Source organism: Callorhinus ursinus, unplaced genomic scaffold (genome assembly GCF_003265705.2).
Source record: "Callorhinus ursinus isolate GAN/ISIS: 27379988/994484 unplaced genomic scaffold, GSC_fseal_2.0 scaffold3, whole genome shotgun sequence".
Classification (NCBI taxonomy): domain Eukaryota; kingdom Metazoa; phylum Chordata; class Mammalia; order Carnivora; family Otariidae; genus Callorhinus; species Callorhinus ursinus.
Window position 1 is genome coordinate 28,223,771 of NW_027397065.1, and position 21,644 is coordinate 28,245,414.

The following is a 21,644-nucleotide window of genomic DNA, read 5'->3' on the forward strand; positions in this document are numbered from 1 at the left end:
CTTAAACAACATTAATTTTGCTTGCATTTGAGCTTCATAAACATGGTATCATACTTCTGTATTTTTTCTGTGACCCCTTTTTCACTCGACATTTTTTTTAAAAGATTTTATTTATTTATTTGAGAGAGAGAGAATGAGAGCTGGAGAGCATGAGAGGGAAGAGGGTCAGAAGGAGAAGCAGACTCCCTGCTGAGCAGGGAGCCAAATGCGGGACTCGATCCTGGGACTCCAGGATCATGACCTGAGCCGAAGGCAGTCGCTTAACCAACTGAGCCACCGAGGTGCCCTCACTCGACATTTAAAAAAAAAATTATTTGAGAGAGAGAGAGAATGAGTAGTGGGGAAGGGGAGTAGGAGATGGAGAAGCAGACTTGAGCAGGGTGCCTGAGGTGGGACTCGATCCCAGGGGGGTCACAACCCAAGCCAAAGGCAGATGCTTAATCAACTGAGCCACCCAGGCAACCCTCAGCATTAAGTGTCTAATATCCATGTTCTTGCAAGTGACTATAGTTCATTCATTTTTTTTTAAGTAGGCTCCATGCCCAATGTAGGGCTTGAACTCACAACCCTGAGATCAAGTTATTTGCTCTACCTACTGAGCCAACCCAGCACCTAGTTCATTCATTTTTCACTGTGTGATAATATTCTGTTATGTGAATGTACCATAATTGATTTATCTGTTCTAGTGTTGAGGGACATTTGAGATGTTTCAGTTTTTGCTATTATGAACAGGGTTACTATTAACATTGTTTTTTTTTATTAATATTTTTAGTTTTTTAAAGTGACCTCTGCACCCAATGTGGGGCTCGAACTCACAACCCTGAGATCAAGAGTCGCATGCTCTACTGACTGAGCCAGCCAGGTACCGCAACATTCTTATACTTAACTCCTGGTGCACTTGGACAGGAGTTTCTTAGGATATACACCTAGGAATTGAGTCCCAGTCGGTAGGGTATGTGAATGTTGTACTTTACAAGCTAATGCCAAATTGTTTTCTCAGGTGGTTGTATCAATTTATATTCTCATCAGCAAAGTGTAAGAGTTCCTATTGATTTTCATTCTCTCCAGCACTTGGTACTGTCAGACTTCTTTATCTTTTGCCAATCTAGCAGGTGTAAATGGTATTAGATGTGTGGTAGGCCTTTTCATTCTATTCTTTATCTCTTTCGTTTTTTAATTCATCAAACATTTATTAAGCATCCTCCATGAACTAGATATTTTGTTAGGTAAGAGAATTTAATGTGTCTCTTTTTTTTCTGATTTACTTTTTTATTGAGGTATAACTTACATGGAATAAAGTATACAAGTACAAATCTTGAATAAATTTTTATATATAAATACAGCTGTATAGTCACTACCTATATTAAGATATAGAACATTTCAAGTCCCAGAATGCTCACTGTGCTTCTTCTCAGCCAAAAGGAATCATCCTGAATACTATTGTTACAGATTAGTTTTGTCTAATCTTGAACATTGTATAAATGAGTTGCTAATTTCCAAATATTTGGGGCTTTTCTAGATTTCTTATTGTTAATTTCTAATTTAATCCATTGTGATCAAAGAACATATTCGGTAAGACTTCAGTCTTTTGAAATCTTGGAATTTGTTTTATAGCCCAGCATATGGTCTATTTGGTGAACGTTCCATTTGTATTTGAAAAGAATGTGTGTTTTGCAGGTGTTGGGTATAGTATCATATAAATATTCAATTATGTCAATGTGGTTGATAGTGTATCCAGATCTTCTGTATTCTTACTGATGTTTCTTTAGTTCTATTGATTACTGAGGTGGGGGTGTGTGTCTTCAAATCTCCAACTGTGACTGGATTTGTCTACTTCAATTTTTGGTTCTGTTGTTTTTTTGCTTCATCTATTTTATTTCTGAATATATAATAGGAAAGTCATATTTTTCAGTTAGACACTTTTATCAGTGTGAAGTGCCCCTCCTTATCTCTAGTAATACGTATTATCTAAAGTCTACTTTATCTGATATTAATTTAGCTGAGCTAGTTTTTTTTTAATTTTTTTATGAGCTAGTTCTTTTTTGTATTTACATAGTACATATTTTTACATCCCATTGTTTTGTGTTCTTTTAACCTTGATGACGTTATATTTAAAATACATTTCTGTAAATAGCATATAGTTGAATTTTTAAAATCCAGTCTGATGGTCTTTTTCTTTTACTTTTACAAGAATGTTTGGCCCCTTTCCATTTAATTTAATTACTGATATAGTGAGTTTATTTTTACCATTTTGCTGTTTTCTGTTCACTCCATCTGTTCTTTGTTCCTTTATTCTCCTGGTTTTTTTTTTTTTTTTCTTCTTTTGGTTTGAACAATATTTTCTTATCCTGTTTTTTATACTTTATTTTTTATTGTTATTTAACTATTCAGATATTTGATCATTATTTGATTATTCTTTTAGTGGTTGCTCTAGAGATTATAATATGCATCCTTACCACATCACAGTCTACACTAAATTCTTATTTTCCACACCTCCTGAATAATGCTAGCACTTTAAAATTGTTTAACTCTTAATACTTTCTGCTTCCTGTGTTATTGTTGTCATATATTTTATTTCAATGTATTGTTTTAAATTCCACAAGACATTATTTTTGCTGCTTTAAATTGTCAGTATTCATTTATATTTACCAACTTAGTCACCGTTTTGGGTATTCTTCATTCTGTTTTTTTTTTTTTTAAAGATTTTATTTATTTATTTGACAGAGACACAGCGAGAGAGGGAATACAAACAGGGAGAGTGGGAGAGGAGAAGCAGGCTTCCCGCGGAGCAGGGAGTCCAATGCGGGGCTCCATCCCAGGACCCTGGGATCATGACCTGAGGCAGACGCTTAAGGACTGAGCCACCCAGGCGCCCCTCTTCATTCTGTTTTGCAGTCTCATGTCTCCATCTAGCTCATTTTCCTTCACTTAAGATTCCATTTAGTATATCTTGTAGTGCTGGTCTGCTCCTGATGAATTCTCTCAGCTTTTGGTTGTCAGAAAATGTTCTGACTTGCCTTCATTAAAATTTTTTTAAAAATGCTGGTGGATCGAGCCCCGCATCGGGCTCCCTGCTCGGCGGGAAGCCTGCTTCTCCCTCTCCCGCTCCCTCTGCCTGTGTTCCTGCTCTCGCTGTGTCTGTCAAATAAATAAATAAAATCTTAAAAAAAAAAAATGCTGGTGGGGCACCAGGGTGGCTCATTCAGTTAAGCATCTGTCTTCTGCTCAGGTCATGATCCCAGGGTCCAGGGATCCAGCCCAGCGTCAGAGCTCCCTGCTCAGAGGGGGAGTCTGCTTGTCCCTCTCCCTCTGCTCCTCCCTCCCTACTCCCTCCCCCACTTGCACGAGCGCCTGCGCGCGCGCGCTCGCTCTCTCTCTCTCTCTCTCTCTCTCTCTCTCAAATAAAGAAAATTGTTAAAAAAATAAAATGCTGGTAAGATATACATAGCATAAAATTTACCAATTTCACCATTTTTAAGTGTACAGTTCAGTGGCATTCAGTAATTCACATTATTGTGCAACCACCACTACCATCCATCTCCAGAACTTTTTCATCATCCCAAACTGAAACTCTGTACCCATTTAATGGTAACTCTCCATTCCCCACTCCCCTTAGCCCTTGGTAACTACTCTTCTACTTTCTGTCTTTATGAATTTGATTATTCTAGGTACTTAATATAAGGGGAATCATATCATATTCGTCCTTCTGTGTTTGGCTTATTGAACTTAGCATATGTTTTTTAAGGTTCATCCATGGTGTATTATGTATCAGAATTTCCTTCCTTCTTAATTCTGAATAAAATTCCATTGTCTGTATATATATATATATACACACACACATATACATATACGTACATATACATATATATACCACATTTTGTGTACCCATTCATTCATCATTCAGTGGATACTGGTTGCTTCCACCTTTTGGCTTTTGTGAATAATGCTGTTATGAACATTGGTGTTCGAATATCTGTTTGAATCCTTGCTTTCACTCCTTTTGGATATATACCTAGAAGTGGAATTGCTGAATCATATGTAAATTCTATGTTTAACTCTTTGAGGAATTGTTTTTTTTTTTAAGATTTTACTTATTTATTTGACAGAGAGATAGAGAGAGAGCACAGGTAGGCAGAGCAGCAGCACAGGGAGAAGCAGGCTTCCCACTGAGCAGGGAGCCCAACTCGGGACTTGATTCCAGGACCCTGGGATCATGACCTAAGACGAAGGCAGCTGCTTAACCGACTGAGCCACTCAGGCGCCCCATACTGTTTTATATTTTATAGCAGCTATACCATTTTACATGCCCACCAGCAACACATGAAGGTTCCAGTTTTTCCACATCTTTGCCAACACTTGTTATTTTCCATTTCCTTTTCTCAGGTTCCTCACCATTTCTTTTCTTTTTTTTTAAGATTTATTTATTTGTTTGAGAGAGAGAGAGAGAGCACGTGTGCGAGTGTGTGCCCATGTGCGCGCACAAGAGTGTGGGTAGGGAGAGGGAAAGAGAAAGGGGCAGACTCCCCACTGACTGTAGGCCCAATGCAGGCTCAATCCCATAACCCTGAGATCACGATCTGAGCTGAAATCAAGAGTTGGATGCTTAACCAACTGAACCACCCAGGTGCCCCCTCACCATTCCTTATATACTTTGCTTTCTGGCAGAACAAGATGCTCCAGGCTCATCTCATACTTTACCTGCCCCAGCCATATAATGGAACAGAATCAGTCATTTTCCCAAAGAGTCCTGGATCGTTTTAGTGGAGAACAGTATTTAGAAGCCATAGACTAGGCTCTAGGTATGCTCATTGTCACTGGGGTGGTGCTGCTCTCTGGCCCTCTCAGTAGACACAGCTATGGCATCCCATTCTGGATCACCTTTTCTTACCCTGTTCAGACTCTGACACCCCAAAAAGGGCTACCCCTTCATAGAGAAAGCTTCCTTACTCCATTCAGGCTCTCACTTCTTAAGCTGGGCTGGCCCCCTATGTGGACAAGCTCCTTACACTGCCCAGGCTCTGATACTCTTGCTAGGTGGCTGCTCTGCAGGATGTTCTTTTTATCCCACTTGGGTTCTACTCCCCACTCTTGGCAACTCTCCCATGTGAATGTTCTCCTTACCCCTGGGGCTTCATTATGCTCTGGGCCACTGTAGCTCTTCCCATCCCAGGGACAAATGCCTTTCTTTTTTACACCACCTTATTGCTTTAGAACTTAATTGTTCAGGAAAAGAGGGGGAAAGAAGTGGAGGGAATGGAAGAGGGCGAAGGGGAAAGGAATTATTATTCTAGTTGAACCTCAGTTTTTTATGACTCTGGCTATGGATTGATCTTTCATTCCGATAGTTTTTTTTTTTTTAATTTTGGTCCTTTTGATATCACCCTATAAATCTTTGGAAGCTTATTTGCTTTCTGGCACAAATGAGATAGTCTAGGCTCATCTTGTACTTTCCATGTGCCAGACCTTGATTCAACCATTCCTCTAAGGAGCCCAGTGTTGTTTGTTTGTTCGTTTTTAGTGGGGAATATTAAGACATTACAACGTGGATGATTGAAAACCCTTTGTTAATGGGGAGACATAGCTTCTAGTCCATTTTGGTGGATAGCATTTAAAGATACAAATTAAAATAATTAGTTCATATTGGTATTTTCCTTTCAGGTTTAACATTAGGGTGTTTTCATTTCATTTCATTTTCTTGATTTCAAAATTATACACATAAATGTCTTTCTTTGAAAATCTTGATTCCTGGGATGCCTGGGTGGCTCAGTTGGTTAAGCGTCTGCCTTTGGCTCAGGTCATGATCCCAGGGTCCTGGAATCGAGTCCCTCATGCTCCTTACTCAGCGGGGAGTCTGCTTCTCTCTCTCCCTGCCGCTCCCCCTGCTTTTGCTATTTCCCTCTCTCTGAGAAATAAATAAATAAAATCTAAAAAAAAAGAAAAGTTTGATACCTAATATCATTAACATAATTATTTCTTTGCTTTAACCTAAAATATAAAACAAAGTCTAAAATGTTAAATCTGAAATTACTACAAATAATTTAAGTGCTGAGTAAAGTTTAAAATTTCTTTATATATCTTTTTGTTCTTGGATTGTGTCCCACTTAGGATGTGCAGTCAAAATACTGTTTTCTAAAGTCCTTGAAGTAAATCTTTTCTTTATGTGGTTACCAATTTGATACTCACTTTAGTTGACTAATTTCTATTTATTTTCAACTTAAGGAATTTTTAAAAATTAGGGTTTTGTTTTTTGATTTTTTTTTTTTTTGGCTAGGTGAAACATACACACAATCCAGAGGTCAAAATTGCCTTTTACCCATTCCTGCCTTCTTCCAACTCCTTTGTCCTTTATTCTGTAAAAGTAATCATTTTTGTTTATTTATCCTTTCATCATTTCTTTTTTCAAATACAAGCAAATATATATACATCTTAATTCCCTCCTACTGTTTCTTTTTTTTTTTTTAAAGATTTTATTTGACAGAGAGAGAGAGACGAGAGAGGGAACACAAGCAGGGGGAGTGGGAGAGGGAGAAGCAGGCTTCCCACTGAGCAAGGAGCCTGGTGCGGGACTCCATCCCAGGACCCTGGGATCATGACCTGAGCTGAAGGCAGACGCTTAACGACTGAGCCACCCAGGTGCCCCCCTCCTACTGTTTCTTATATATAAAATATACTATATACATTTTATCTTTTTTTAAAAAAGCTTCATTAAGGCCTAATTTACATACCATAAAATTTATGCATTTAAAGTGTACACTTCAGTGATTATTAGTCTATTTACAGGGTTGTATGACCATACCCACAGTGTATTTGGAACATTGTCATCACCCCAGAAAGAAACCTTATGCACTGGGGCGCCTGGGTGGCTCAGTCGTTAAGCATCTGCCTTAGGCTCAGGTCATGATCCCAGGGTCCTGGAATCGAGCCCCACATCGAGCCCCACATCGAGCCCCACATCGAGCCCCACACTGAGCCCCACATCGGGCTCCCTACTCCGCGGGAAGCCTGCTTCTCCCTCTCCCACTCCCCCTGCTTGTGTTCCCTCTCTCGCTGTGTCTCTCTCTGTCAAATAAATAAATAAAATCTTTAAAAAAAATCTTAAAAAAAAAAGAAACCTTATGCACTTTTGCATCATTTCCATTCCCATTCCCATTCCCAGGTCTAGGTAACCACTAATCTATTTTGTGTCCCTTTTGATTTGTATTTGGTCTTTTTTACTTAACAGTATATAATGGGAGACCCCTATACATATCTCTAGAGATCTTCCTTAGTTTTAAAAAAAAATGTAAACCTCTTTTACTCTTTAACTACATTTAAAAAAAAATCTATTTATTTATTTATCAGAGAGAGAGACAGAGAGAGCGCACAAACAGGGAGAACAGCAGGCAGAGGGAGAAGCAGGCTCCCCACTGAGCAAGGAGCCCGATACGGGACTCAATCCCAGGACCCTGGGATCATGACCTGAGCGGAAGGCAGGCACTTAACCAACTGAGCCACCCAGGCATCCCAATTTTTATTGAAGTATGATATACATATAGAAAAGTGCACAAGTGATAAATATATGAGTTGGTTAATTTTCATACCATGAATGCTCTGGTGTAACCAGAACCAAGATCAAGAATCAGAACATTACCAGCACCAAAATAGTCTTTCTTGTGCCACGTTCCCATGACTACCACCACCATCTACCCTGGGATAGTGACTATCCTGACTTCTAACATCATAAATTAAATTTTCCTGTTTTTGAACTTTATGTAAATGGAACCATATGTTTGTGTGTGTGTGTGCTTTTTCTTTCCTAATATTTGTGAGACTAATCAAAATTATTGCATGTAGTTGTAGTTTGTTCACTCTTATTACTACATAGTATTCTATTGTATAATATTACACAAATAAGTTACCTATTGTACCACAGATGGATATTTGATTTGTTTCTAGCCTTTGGCTTTTATATAAACTGTTGCTATCAATATTCTTGTATGAGGGGCGACTGAGTGGCTCAGTTGGTTAAGCAACTGCCTTCGGCTCAGATCATGATCCTGGAGTCCCAGGATCGAGTCCCGCATTGGGCTCCCTGCTCGGCGAGGGGCCTGCTTTTCCCTCTAACCCTCCCCACTCTCATGTACTCTCTCTCTCATTCTCACTCTCTCAAAATAAATAAATAAATCTAAAAAAAAATATTCTTGTATGTGTCTTTTTTTTTTTAAAGATTTTATTTGCCAGAGAGAGAGAGAGAGCACAAGCAGGGGGAGTGGCAGGCAGAGGGAGAAGCAGGCTCCCCCCTGAATGGGGAGCCAGATATGGGACTCGATCCCAGGACCCCAGGATCACGACCTGAGCTGAAGGCAGACGCTTAACCGACTGAGCCACCCAGGTGTCCCTCTTGTATGTCTTTTGATGAACTTTAGTACTCATTTCAGATGCATATTCACCTAGGAGTGGAATCACTGGCTCATATGGTATGCATATGTTCAGCTTCAGTAGAAACTACCAAACAATTTCTCAAAGTAGTTCTACCAATTACACAGCAGTTATTCTACATCCTCACCTACACTTGATATTGTCTGTCTTTTTCATTTAGCATTGGTTGTGGGGATGTAATGAAATTGCCTGTGGTTGAGTATTGCATACATAATAACTAATGCAGCTGGCTACCTTTCATAGATTTATTTGCCATTTGGTATCCTCTTTTGTGCAGTGCATGTTTAATTCTTTTGTCTATTTTTCTATTGGATTATCTGCCTTCTTCTTCCAAGCAAAAACACACTGGATACAAATCCTTTGTGGATATATGTATATATATGTATATACTAAAATATCCTTTTCCAGTCTTTTTTTTTTTTAAGATTTTATTTATTTGGGGGCACCTGGGTGGCTCAGTTGGTTAAGCGACTGCCTTTGGCTCAGGTCATGATCCTGGAGTCCTGGGATCGAGTCCCACATCGGGCTCCCTGCTCAGCGGGGAGTCTGCTTCTCCCTCTGACCCTCTTCCCTCTCGTGCTGTCTCTCACTCTCTCTCTCTCAAATAAATAAATAAAATCTTAAAAAAAAAGATTTTATTTACTTGGCAGAGAGAGAGAGAGAGCACAAGTAGGGGGAATGGGAGAGGGAAAAGCATGCTCCCTGCTGAACAAGGAGCCCAATGTAGGACTCGATCCCGGGACCCTGGGATCATGACTTCAGCTGAAGGCAGCCTCTCAACCAACTGAGCCACCCAGGTGTCCCTGTTCCCAGTCTTCTGGTTTGCTTTTCACTCATCTATTACATATTTTGATGAACAGAAGTTCTTAATTTTAATATAGTCCACTTATTTTTTTTATGGCTAGTACTCTTTTTATTGTGGTAAAATACACATAACATAAAATTTACTATCTTAACCATTTTTAAGTGTCCAGCTCAGTGATATTGAGTACATTCATACTGTTGTGCAACCATCATCTCCAGAACTTTCTTCATCTTGTAAAATTGGAACTCTATAGCCATTAAACAATAACTCCCCATTCCCCCCCCTTCCTCCAACCCTGGCAACCACGATTGTACTTTCTGTCTCTATACTGGCTTATTTTATTTATTTATTTGTTTGTTTGTTTGTTTGTTTATTTAAAGATTTCATTCATTCATTTGTCAGAGAGAGAGAATGTGTACAAGCAGGGGGAGCAGCAGGCAGAGGGAGAAGCAGGCTCCTCGGTGAGCAAGGAGCGTGATGCAGGACATGATCCCAGGACTCTGGCATCATGACCTGAGTTGAAGGTTGACACTTAACCGACTGAGCCACCCAGGTGTCCCTGGCTTATTTCATTTAGCAGTGTCCTAGGATCATCCATGTTGTAGCATATTGCAGAATTTCCTTCTTTTTTAAGGCTGAGTAATATTCCACTGTATGTATATACCACATTATGTTTATCCATCATCAGTGAATGCTTGGGTTCCTTCCATGTTTTAGCTGTTGTGAGTAATGCTGCTATGAACATGGGTTTACAAATATTTCTTTGAGATTCTGCTTTCAGTTGAGTGTATATCCAAAAGTGGAATTGCTGGGTCATGTGGTAATTCTATTTTTAGTTTTTTGAGAAATCTCCAAAATGTTTTCTGAAATGGCTATACCATTTTATATTTTTACCAACAATGCACAAGTGTTCCATTTTCTCTACATCCTTGCCAATACTTGTTATTTCTTGTCTTTTTGATAATAGCTTTTCTAAGGGGTGTGAGGTGATATCTCAGTGTGTTGTTTTTTTTTTAGATATTTATTTATTCATTTGGGAGCAAGAGCAAGAGAGAGAGAGAGCATCAGCAGGGGGGAGGGATAGAGGGAGAAGCATATTCCATGCTGAGCAGGGAGCCCAACACAGGGCTCAATCCCAGGACCCTGGGATCATGACCTGAGCCGAAGCCAGACATTTAACCAACTGAGCCACCTAGGCACCCTCAGTGTGGTTTTGATTTGCATTTCCCTGATGATTAGTAATTTTGAGTATCTTTTTGTGAACCTGTTGGCTATTTGTATGTCTTCTTTGGAAAAAATGTCTATTCAGATATTCTTATTTTTATTTTTTTAAAACTTTATTTGAGAGAGAGAGACAGAGATAGTGAGAGAGAGCACAAGCAGGGAGGAGAGGCTTAGCAGGGAGCCTAACATGGGGCTCAATCCCAGGACCCTGAGACTATGACCTGAGCCGAAGGCAGACACCCAACAGACTAAGCCACCCAGGTGCCCCAGATATTCTCATTTTTAAATAGGATTATATGCTTTTTTCTTTAAGAGAGGAAGAGAGAGGGGTGAGGGTCAGAGGAAGAGGGAGAGAGAATCTTAAGCAGGCTCCATGCCCAATGTGGAGCCTGATGTGGGGCTCCATCTCACAACTCTGACATCATGACCTGAGCCGAAATCAAGAAATGGACGTTTAACTGACTGAGCCACCCAGGAGCCCCAGCTTTTATTTATTTATTTTTTGTTGAGTTCTTATATACTTTGGATATTATGAGTCTATGCTTTCAGTTCTTTTGGGTATATACCAAGGAGTGGAATTGCTGGATTATCTGGTAATTTTGTGTTTCTTTTTTTTTTTTTAAATGTTTTATTTATTTATTCATGAGAGTCAGAGAGAGAGAGAGGCAGAGGCAGAAGGAGAAGCAGACTCCCTGCTGAGCAGGGAGCCTGATGCGGGGCTCGATCCCAGGACCCCGGGATCATGACCTGAGCCGAAGGCAGACGCCCAACCATCTGAGCCACCCAGGCGCCCCTAATTCTGTGTTTCTTTTGGAGGGATTACCAAACTGTTTTCCACAGTGGCTACACCATTTTACATTCCCAGCAGCAATGTAATAGGTTTCCAATTTCTCTACATCTGGGCAACACTTGTTATTTTCCACTTATTTATTTTCAAAGATTTTATTTATTTATTTGAGAGCAAGAGAGAGAGAGAGAGAGCACAGAGGGAGAGTGAGAGGGAGAAGCAGACTCCCCACTGAGCAGGGAACCTGGTGCGGGGCTTAGTCCCAGGACCCTGAAATCATGACCTGAGCCAAAACCAAGAGTCAGACACTTAACTAGCTGAGCCACCAGGCTGCTTCTGAGTTTTGTTTCATTTTTTAATATAATTTATTATAGCAACTGTTATGGTTAATTTTATATGTCAACTTCACTGGGCTATGGGGTATCCAGATATTTGGTCAAACATTATTTTGGCTTATTATGTTTTTTACTTTTATTTATATTTATTTATTTATTTATTTATTTATTTATTTTTAAAGATTTTATTTATTTGACAGAGAGAGACACAGTGAGAGAGGGAACACAAGCAGGGGGAGTGGGAGAGGGAGAAGCAGGCTTCCCGTTGAGCAGGGAGCCCGATGCGGGGCTCGATCCCAGGACCCTGGGACCGTGACCTGAGCTGAAGGCAGATGCTTAACGACTGAGCCACCCAGGTGCCCCTGTTTTTTATTTTATTTTATTTTATTTATTTGGTTTTTTTTTTTAAAGATTTTATTTCTTTATTTGACAGAGAGAGACACAGCGAGAGAGGGAACACAAGCTGGGAGAGTGGGAGAGGGAGAAGCAGGCCTCCCACGGAGCAGGGAGCCCGATGCGGGGCTCGATCCCAGGACCTGAAATCATGACCTGAGCTGAAGGCAGACGCTTAACGACTGAGTCACCCAGGCGCCTCTGTTTTTTATTTTTTATTTGAGATTAACATTTATAGCAGTAGATTGAGTAAAGCAGATTGCTCTCCCTAATGTGGTTTGAATTAATCCAATCAATTGAAGGTCTGGAGAGAACAAAAAGGCTGACCATTCTTCTGTAAGAGAGAATTCTTGCAACTGGACTGCCTTCAAACTGGGACATTGGCTTTTACCCTGCCTTCAGACTTGAACCGAAACATTGACTCTTCCTGGATCTCAAGTCTGCTGTCCTTTGGATGAGAACTACACCATTGGCTCTCCTCATTCTCAGGCCTTTGGTCTTGAAATGGAACTAAGGCCATTAGCTTTTCTAGGTCTCTAGGTTGCTAATTCACCCTTAGGATCTTGGGAGTTGTCTGTCTTCTTAATTTTGCAGACAAATTCCTTAAAATCTCTCTCTCGGGGCGCCTGGGTGGCTCAGTCGTTAAGCGTCTGCCTTCGGCTCGGGTCATGATCCCAGGGTCCTGGGATTGAGCCCCACATCGGGCTCCCTGCTCTGCAGGAAGCCTGCTTCTGCCTCTCCCACTTTCCCTGCTTGTGTTCCCTCTCTTGCTGTGTCTCTCTCTATCAGATAAATAAATAAAATCTTAAAAAAAAAAACTCTCTCTCTCTCTTTCATCTCCTATTGGTTCTATGTCTCTGGAGAATCTTGACTAATACAGGAACTCTGAGTACTGGTCCCTTCAACCCACCAGGACTTACTGTTATTTGCTTGTTTATTTGTTTAGTGATTGGCTGGATTATTTTAATGAAGTCTGTTTTCCAGTCCCCCACATTAGTGTTAAGCCTCTGATGTTGTTCCTCAGGGTGACATAGCTTTTGATATGTCCACAGTAACCCTAGGATGACAGTGATTTTGGTAGGGCTCTATTCATCTCTTTTCTTGGTCCTACCCAGGTGTTAAACTTTTCTAATTGCCAGCTGATTGCTGTATGTTTTCAACAATGCCCTGGGGCATAAATTGCTCTGTAAATATATACAATCAAATTTGGGTCCTTTGAAATAATCATTTCTGAGGTCAGCATTTATTTATTCTGACTCCAGTAGTACTCCTCCCAGCTGTATTATTCTCTAGCTTTTTCCTGTAGACCAACTGGCCTGTAATTTATCCTGCACCTTGATTCTTCTCCCAATTAACTTTTACTACACCCACTGCTTTTCTTGTGAAAACCCTTAGGCTTGAACTTCTCCAAGCTTTGTTTTTTTTTTTTTTAAAGATTTTATTTATTTATTTGACAGAGAGAGACAGTGAGAGCAGGAACACAAGCAGGGGGAGTGGGAGAGGGAGAAGCAGGCTTCCCGCTGAGCAGGGAGCCCGATGCGGGACTCGATCCCAGGACCCTGGGATCATGACCTGAGCCGAAGGCAGACGCTTAACGACTGAGCCACCCAGGCGCCCGAACTTCTCCAAGCTTTGTTGTAAATGAAGTCAGTTACTTCGGGAAGAGATTAGGAGCTACCTGTTCTCTCCTCCTCCCTCCCTCCACCCTTCCTGCTTTTCCCTGGGAGCAAAATCTAAGCCAGGGCTCTGGAGCTGCAGAAAATGGGACCAATGACAAGCTTCTCTCTGAGTGATCCTCCTACTCTAGGATCTGAGGACTTGGTTTTGGGACCTGAGGACCTGTTAGTCTGTCTATCCCTCTGTGGAACTGTTACTGAAAAACCCAAGTTCTGCTGCCTGTAGCTTAGAAAGCCAATACTCAAGAAATGAGGGTTCCCCCCCTTTTCAAGTTTTTATTTAAATTCTAGTTAGTTAACATATAATGTAATACTGGTTTCAGGAATAGAATTTAGTGATTCATCACTTACATATAACACCCAGTGCTCATCATAATTGCCCTCCTTCATACCCATCACCCATTTAGCCCATCCCCCACTCACTTCCCTCCATCACCTTTCAGATTGTTCTCTCTTGTTAAGAGTCTCTTACGGTTTGCTTCCCTCTCTCTTTTATTCCCCTTTCCCCTATGTTCACCTGTTTTTGTTTCTTAAATTCCACATATGAGTGAAAGCATACAGTATTTGTCTTCATCTGACTGACTTATTTCACTTAGCATAATATGCTCTAGCTCCATCCACATCATTGCAAATGGCAAGATTCCATTCTTTTTGATGGCTGAGTAATACTGCAATATCTATCTATCTATCTATCTATCTGTCTATCTATCTATCTGTCTATCTATCTATCTAATCTTTCATCAGTTGATGCACATTTGGGCTCTCTCCATAGTTTGGCTGTTGTTGATAATGCTGCTGTAAACACTGGGGTGCACGTACCCCCTCAAATTTGTATTTTTCTATCCCTTGGGTAAATACCTAGTAGTGCAATTGCTGGATCGTAGGGTAGTTCTATTTTTAACTTTTTTAAGGAACCTCCATACTGTTTTCCAGTGGGGCTGCACCAGTTTGCATTCCCACCAGTTTGCATCCTTGCCAACATCTGTTGTTTCCTGTGTTGTTAATATTAGCCGTTCTGATAGGTGTGAGGTGGTATCTCATTGTGGTTTTGATTTGTATTTCCCTGATGATGAGTGATGTTGAGCATCTTTTCATGTGTCTGTTAGCCATCTAGATGTTTACTTTGGAAAATGTCTATTCATGCCTTCTGCCCATTCTTAACTGGATTATTTGGTTTTTGGGTGTTGAATTTGGTAAGTTCTTTGTGTAGATTTTGGATACTAGCCCTTAATTGGATATGTCATTTGCAAATATCTTCTCCCATTCTGAGGCTGCCTTTTAGTTTTGTTGATTGTTTCCTTTGCTGTGCAGAAATTTTTTATCTTGAAGAAGTCCAAATAGTTCATTTTTAAAATTAAAAAAGTTTTTTCCCCAATAGTTCGTTTTTTCTTTTTTCTTTTCTTTTTATTTATTTGAGAGAAAGAGAGAGAGTGAGCAATTGGAGGAGGAGAGGGAGAGGGACAAGCAGACTTCATGCGGGGCATGGAGCCTGACATGGAGCTTGATACCATGACCCTGAGATCAGGACCTGAGCAGAAACCAAGAGTCTTGACAGTCAACCAACTGAGCCACCCAGGCGCTCCGATCAATAGTTAATTTTTGCTTTCGTTTTCCTTGCCTTTGGCAATGTGTCTAGTAAGAAGTTGCTGTAGCTGAGGTCAAAGATGTTGCTGCCTATGTTCTCTAGGATTTTGATGGTTTCCTGTTCCACATTTAGTTCTTTCACCCATTTTGAGTTTATTTTCGTGTATGGTATAAGAAAGTGGTCCAGTTTCATTCTTCTGCATGTGGCTGTCCAGTTTTCTCAACATTTGTTGAAGAGACTGTCTTTTTTCCATTGGATGTTCTTTCCTGCTTTGTCGAAGATTAGTTGACCATATAGTTGTGGGTCCATTTCTGGGTTTTCTATTTCTGTTCCATTGATCTATGTGTTTGTTTTTGTGCCAGTACGATACTGTCTTGATGACTACAGCTTTGTAATATAGCTCGAAGTCCGGAATTATGATACCTACAGCTTTTCTTTCTTTCTTTCTTTCTCTTTTTTTGAAGATTCTATTTATTAGAGAGAGAGACACAGCAAAAGAGGGAACACAAGCAGGGGGAGTGGGAGAGGGAGAAGCAGGCAGAGCAGGGAGCCGGACGTGGGGCTCGATCCCAGGACCCTGGGATCATGACCTGAGCCGAAGGCAGACGCCCAATGACTGAGCCACCCAGGCACCCCCAGCTTTGCTTTTCATTTTCAGGATTGCTTTGGCTATTCAGGGTCTTTTGTGGTTCCATACAAATTTTGGGATTGTTTGTTCTAGTTCTATGAAAAATGTTGGTGGTACTTTGATAGGGATTGCATGATAAATGTGTAGATTGCTTTGGGTAGTATAGACATTTTAACAATGTTTGTTCTTCCAATCCATGAGCATGGAATGTTTTTCCATTTCTTTGTGTCTTCTTCAATTTCTTTCATACATGTTCTATAGTTTTCAGAATACAGATCTTTGACCTCTTTGGTTAGGTTTATTCCTAGGTATCTTATTATTTTTGGTGCATTTGTAAATGGGATCAATTCCTTGAGAAGAGATGAGTTTTGATTGGAAAGGAATATGAGTTTTATTCAGGAGGCCAGCCACCTGGGATGAAGGTGGACTCTCATCCAAAAACCAAATCCAAATTTCTGCCTGGCCCAAAGATTTTTGAAGGAACTTTAATCAGTAAAGGGGGAGCATGGTAGTATGTAACACTTATTGATTGCTTGCAGACTCAGTGGTGCTAGCTACAGAAGTTATTGTGGTGCTAGAAGTTGTGCAAGCAGGTTTGTTTCTGAATCTTTCTAGGAAACAATGCATGATCTATAGATATAAAAGAAATGCTTAATCAATCACACAGGGTTAAAAGGTGCTTGCTAAAACTTAAAGACTAGGGGGCTTTGTGAAGATGGCGGCGCCGGGGAGTTCTGAGATGCTGGAATCGGACCTGACAAGTGCCGTCACACTTTTGAAAAACCTTCAGGAGCAGGTGATGGCTGTCTCTGCACAAATACAAGCTCTGACAAAAAAAGTTCAAGCTAGAGCCTATCCTACAGAGAAGGGTCTCAGCCTCTTGGAGGTAAAAGACCAGCTACTGCTCATGTACCTTATGGATTTGACCCATCTCATCCTGGACAAAGCCTCAGGAGGGTCTCTTCAGGGACATGCTGCAGTTTTGAGACTGGTGGAGATTCACACGGTTTTGGAAAAGCTTCGTCCCTTGGACCAAAAACTGAAGTATCAAGTTGACAAACTAGTCAAGACTGCAGCGACAGGCAGCCTCAGTGAGAACGACCCACTCCGTTTTAAGCCTCATCCCTGCAATATGATGTGCTCATCATATTGAGCTCTGAGGATGAGGAAGATGAAGCAGAAGAAGGCCAGTCTGAAGCTTCAGGGAAGAAATCTGCAAAAGGAACAGTTAAGAAATATGTTCCACCATGCTTGGTTCTGGTACATTATGATGAAACAGAAGCTGAGTGGGAGAAGAAGTGCCTAGAATGGGCAAAAAAACGGGCATTGAGCAGCTCTATCATTCGTGAACTGAAGGAGCAGTACTCAGATGCTCCAGAGGAAATCCGTGATGCTCGGCATCCTCATGTTACTCGCCAAAGTCAGGAGGATCAACACAGGATTAATTATGAGGAGAGCATGATGGTGCGGTTAAGTGTCAGTAAACGCGAGAAAGGATGGCGAAAATGGGCCAATGTCATGAGCTCACAGCTCCATTCCCTCACACACTTCAGTGACATCAGTGCTTTGACAGGAGGAACCCCTCATCTTGATGAGGATCAAAATACTGTTACGAAGCGGAAGAAGATACCGAAGAAAGGTCGGAAGAAAAAAGGTTTTCGGAGGCGATGGTGATTATGGGTGTACATATTTATATGTATATTTGTTGTCATCCTGGGATACTTCTAATTTCCCTGTATGTAGGTTTTTTTTTCTTTGAAATTCATTGTTTGCTCTGGATATTTGGAAAGATCTTTATTAATAAAATTAACTAATCAATTAATAAAATTGATTTTACTTATGAAAACAAAACAAAAAAACCCCCAAAACTTAAAGACTACTAAATTGGCCAGAGGGGCCCGAGGCAGTGGCTTCAGAACTACTGTGTTTCTTGAGCTCAGGCAAGGATGATCATGGCCCTAGTATTCTCAGCGTGCCCTACCTAACTTAGAGTCTCCACTCCATGATCAGGGGCTGTGTGAAGGGATTCTCAGCTTTTCAGTAGTGTTTGCCTGGGACTTAGCCTCAGCAACAGGTAACTGGAGACAGAATGAGAAACACTGATATCCTGCTCTTCCTTGGAAGGAAACCTGTGACTATGAGCTGGGGAGTAAGTGTGCCCTGTATTCTTGGCTACAGCGGTCTGGAGAGGAATCTCTACCTCACTGAGCTGGGAGGTGGAGGGGAGGGAGCAGTCTTGGTTCAGATATTGCAGAGTCTCACTTTTCTCACTGAATTTTTAATAGTTTGTGTTTTTTTCTGTGTTTTGTTCTGTTTTTAGCAGATATTTATTTACTGTTTGTTCTTAGGACTATTTTCAGAGGCTTGAAAAAAATTTTTTTGAGATTTATTTATTGCAAGAAGGAGAGAATGCGTGCGCGCCTGTGCCAGTGAGTGGGGGAGGGGCAAAGGGAGAGGAAGACAAGAAGACTCCGTGCTGAGTGCCCAGCCTGACTCGGGGCTCTATCCCAGGACCCTGAGATCACAACCTGAACCGAAATCAAGAGTCAGACGCTCAACTGACTAAGCCACCCAGGAGCCCCGAAATGGTTGTTTTTAAAATAATTTTCACCAGTTTCAGTGAGGGCACAGGTCAGTTATGCTGTCATGCTATAAATGGATTCTCTAAGTAGGTAAATTTTATGGTATGTTAATTACATCTCAATGAAGTTATTTATTTTTAATCTTATTTAAATTCAATTAACATATAGTGTATCATTAGTTTCAGATGTAGAGTTCAGTTATTCATCAGTTGCTTGTAACACTCAGTGCTTATCACATCATGTGCCCTCCTTAATGGCCATCACCCAGTTACCCCGACCCCCCCCCACCACCTCCAGCAACCCTCGGTTTGTTTCCTAAGTTAAGAGTCTCTTATGGTTTGTCTCCCTCTCTGATTTTGTCTTATTTTTCCCTCCTTCCCCTATGATCCTGTCTTGTGTCTTAAATTCCACATATGAGTGAAACCATATGGTAATTGTCTTTCTCTGATTATTTCCCTTAGCGTAATACTCTCCAGTTCCATCCATGTCATTGCAAATGTAAGATTTCATCCTTTTTGATGGCTGAATAATATTCCATTATATATATATTCCATTTTATAGATCTATCTATCACATCTTCTTTATCCATTCATCTGTCAATGGACATCTGGGCTCTTTCCATAGTTTGGCTGTTGTGGACATTGCTGCTATAAACATTGGGGTGCAGGTGCCCCTTCGGATCACTACGTTTGTATCCTTTGGGTAAATACCTACTAGTACAGTTGCTGGGTTGTAGGGTATCAATGAAGTTATTTTATTTTTTTTTTATTTTTTAATTTTTAATTTTTTATTTTTTAAAGATTTTATTTATTTATTTGAGAGAGAGAGAATGAGAGAGAGCACGAGAGGGAAGAGGGTCAGGGGGAGAAGCAGACTCCCTGCTGAGCAGGGAGCCCGATGCGGGACTCGATCCCGGGACTCCAGGATCATGACCTGAGCCGAAGGCAGTAGCTTAACCAACTGAGCCACCCAGGCGCCCCACAATGAAGTTATTTTAAAAAAGAGAGAGAAGCTGTCACATTGTGTTTCAGGATTGAGGGGTTGTAGTCCCTGGCTTCTGGCCATGGTCACCCCTCCCATTTATTTCTCTTTTACATGGATTTCATTAAATAATAAAAGTCATTTATTTTTTAAAGATTTTATTTATTTATTTGACAGAGAAAGACACAGCGAGAGAAGGAACACAAGCAGGGGGAGTGGGAGAGGGAGAAGCAGGCTCCCCGTTGAGCAGGGAGCCTGATGTGGGGCTCGATCTCAGGACCCTGGGACCATGACCTGAGCCGAAGGCAGACACTCAACAACTGAGATACCCAGATGCCCCAAAAGCCATATATTTTTTTTAAAGATTCCAACTTCAGATTACCTACTTATTGCAAATTCTTCTTTGACACCTACATACACATCATCTGTTAGCTGTCAGCATTGTGTATGGGTCTCTTGGGATTCTGTCTTTAGCTTATCCTTATTTGATAGGGTTCTTACCACATTCCTACAAGGTCCTCTTGTTGATATTCCCTGTGGCAATGTAATGACTGTTATTGTATTGTTCTACCATGGCCTGTTTCAAGTTAGCCTCTCTCCCATGGGTGAGCATTTGGATTGTTTCTAGTTTTTAGCAAATATACTGTTTTGTTACAGTCATCTTTGTTCAAGTCTGTTCTTCTCTCTTTTGAATCATCTCCATGAGATGTATTCCCCAATGTGGTATTACTCAGGTTGGGATATGATCATTTTTATAATTCTTGACAGCTATTGCCAAATTTCTCTCTGGAAAGATTACACTTATTTATAGTGCATTCACAATGAAGAAATATACTTATTTTCTCACAGTCCTGTTACCATTGAGTTTTGTCTGTTTTGTTTTTGCTAATTTAACAAACGTGCTGTGGGACTTTTATTTTGTATTTCTTTAATGGTTCATGATGCTCTACACCTGTTTTTTTTTTTTTAAAGATTTATTTATTGGGGCACCTGGGTGGCTCAGTTGGTTGGGCATCTGCCTTCGGCTCAAGTCATGATCCCAGGTTCTGGGATGGAGCCCCGCATCAGGCTCCCTGCTCCGCGGGAAGCCTGCTTCTCCTCTCCCACTCCCCCTGCTTGTGTTCCCTCTCTCACTCTCTCTCTCTGTCAAATAAATAAAATCTTTAAAAAAAAGATTTATTTATTTTAGAGAGTGAGAGAGAGGGCACAAGCAGGGGGAGGGGCAAAGGGACAGACAGAACCTCAAGCAGACTCCCCGCTGAGCACAGAGCCTGATGAGGGGCTCCATTTCACAACCCTGAGATCATGACTTGAGCTCAAATCAAGAGTCAGTGGTTCAACCGACTGAGCCACCCAGGTGCCCCCCCTACCTTTGTTCTAGTGCTTGTTTATTGCTGACATTTTCTTGTGGGTTAACTCTGTGTGTTTGACAATCCCAACTTTGTTTATAACTATGTGACTTTGGGCAAATCATTAGCCACTTTTTCTCAATGTGATTCAGTTTCTCAAACTGTGGATTAGAAACTGAACTAAAACAGTGTTTACTTTGTTTAGTAAAAGAACTCTTTTTTCCAAACATGATTCTATGTAGATTCCTAATGTTTGGAAGAGATTAAAAGTGGTAGCTTATTAATATAGTTATTTTATAAGTTAAAAATACGTTATTTCTAAAATCAATTAATTTGAACAATGAGGCAGTCCAGATAAAGATAAAATTTTGCATTTGGGTATTATAGGTGGCAATTGAAGTCTTTGTATCAGAGCCATCATGTAATTTACTCCTGTTCTTTTAACTTTCTATTTTGGCATAATTTCAGACTTACAGAAAAGTTAAAGGAATAGTACAAAGAATTCCCACATAACCTTCAGCTGGATTTCCCAAATGTTAAAATTTACTACTTTAATGCCATCATTCTCTCTGCACTTGCTTTATAGATAATATTTTTTTGAACGACCTGAGGTCCATTTGTAGACATGATGCCACTTTTCCATTTTACTTCATTGTACATTTCTTTTTTTTTTAATTTAAAGATTTTATTGGGGCTCAGTTGGTTAAGTGTCTGCCTTTGGCTTAGATCATGTTCCCAGGGTCCTGGGATCAAACCCTGCTTGGGGCTCTCTGCTCAGTGGGGAGCCTGCTTCTCCCTCTCCCTCTGTCTACCGCTCTGCCTACTTGTGCTCTCTCTAATAAATAAATAAAATCTTTAAAAAATTATTTATTTATTTGAGA

The 21,644-nt window shown here is 40.5% G+C and overlaps 1 protein-coding gene and 1 pseudogene across 2 annotated transcripts in view; one reads left to right on the top strand and one right to left on the bottom strand.

The window, feature by feature from the left end:
- The window catches only part of ZNF346 (zinc finger protein 346), a 70,009-nt gene that overhangs the window by 36,921 nt on the left and 11,444 nt on the right, over positions 1 to 21,644 (bottom strand). The gene's annotated exons all lie outside the window — the stretch shown is intronic.
- LOC112819688 (neuroguidin pseudogene) lies at positions 16,567 to 17,640 on the top strand (annotated as a pseudogene).